Below are 1,423 nucleotides of genomic sequence, written 5' to 3' on the forward strand. Positions count from 1 at the left end.
AGAGCAACCATAACAGAATTATTAATAACTGAAAATTCAAAACTCAAAGTCCCAAAAGGAGAAACCATAACAAGGTCCTATATATAAAAGGAGTTTGCTTGCTTATAAAAATGTCTGGCTTTGTATGTGTCATTTGAACACACCATTGGAGTAAGTGGCATCTTCCAAAGTAGCAATCTGGTATCCATTCCAGTGGCGATGGATTCATTTTAGACATAGGTGCTGCTTTATTTCATTGTCTTGTTGGTGTACATGTTTAATCATCGTAATAAGATTAAGTGGGAAAATATCTTGCCAAAATTCTATCTTTTGAAGGTAAGTTTATGTAGCACGTTTTAGTATCTAGACAATTCAAAGTGCACAAACACATGGTACATTGTAGTGACATAAAGGTAAATAAATAGTTAATGAAAATGAATTATTAAAGAGAATAACAATGGATGATTAAGATGATCATAAAACATAAAGGATAAAATGATTGATGAAAAATATTAAAAAGTTGTACTGCAAACTTATCTAATAATGTTTAAATAGCAAGGTAATTCTCAAAAAGTAAGTTTTAAATCTTAATTTAATGCAATTTAGGGATTTAGCACTTTTGCATTTTTTCAGTTTGTTTCCATAATAAGGAAGGATAAGAAATATTGTTGGGATCTGGAGGTTTGTCCACTTTCTTCACCAGAGGGCGCACGAGATCTCCTGGAGCATGAGCCGACCGCACCATCTGTCTCTCATCTGCTCATCAGGAGATCTGTACTTAAGGAGGCGGAGGGCTTCACTCCAGTGCCAGAGTGTTTGCCAGTAATGGTTAGCAAGCCTGAGCCAACCTGCCTGTCTGTGAACTCTGACTTTCTGTGAACCAAACCTGATCCCGTTTTTCTCCTCTCTGCCTCCCAGGTTGATCCTGCCTGAATACCTGAAACTCTGGAGAGTTTCTCTGCCGGTGATCTGTCTGCGCGATCTCAGTAGGACTCTGGAGAGCAGCCTCAGTCAAGTACCTGCCTGCCCGCTCTCAGAAGATTACTGGAAGGAAAAGTCAATCAGTGATCTGTCTGCACTCAGTAAGCTCTGCCTCCGCCTCTGCCCTCAGCCTGCCGACAACCTCTGGACCCTCAAGGTTCCCCCCCTCTGCAGCTCTGCTCCATTTCCGAACAGGTACAGACCTGAACACTCACAACCAGCAAAGGACCTTGACCTCCACTAATCTCTCTGTCCTCCTCAGCAGTGAACCCACTCGTGACCAGTCAATGCCCCTCTTGGATCTGAACATACTTTGCACATTTATTATTAATAAATCTTTGAACTTTTTCATCTGCCTAAGACATCTGGTAAGTCGATACAATAAAAGCAAGCCTGTAATGTATTTAGTCCTAAGACATTAAGTTATTAATAGACCAACAGAAATATTTTAAAGTCTGTTCTC

At 40.1% G+C, this 1,423-nt stretch overlaps 1 long non-coding RNA gene across 1 annotated transcript in view; it reads left to right on the forward strand.

Annotated features, from left to right (window-relative positions):
• The window catches only part of LOC107081808, a 29,784-nt gene extending 28,756 nt beyond the window's left edge, over positions 1–1,028 (forward strand). Inside the window, exon 3 of the long non-coding RNA XR_001481113.1 lies at positions 898–1,028. This is a non-coding gene — a long non-coding RNA (uncharacterized LOC107081808). The remainder of the gene's footprint in view (positions 1–897) is intronic.
• Positions 1,029–1,423: the final 395 nt, after the last annotated feature.

The sequence above is a fragment of the Cyprinodon variegatus genome, unplaced genomic scaffold, assembly GCF_000732505.1.
Source record: "Cyprinodon variegatus isolate N-32 unplaced genomic scaffold, C_variegatus-1.0 Scaffold2, whole genome shotgun sequence".
Taxonomy (NCBI): domain Eukaryota; kingdom Metazoa; phylum Chordata; class Actinopteri; order Cyprinodontiformes; family Cyprinodontidae; genus Cyprinodon; species Cyprinodon variegatus.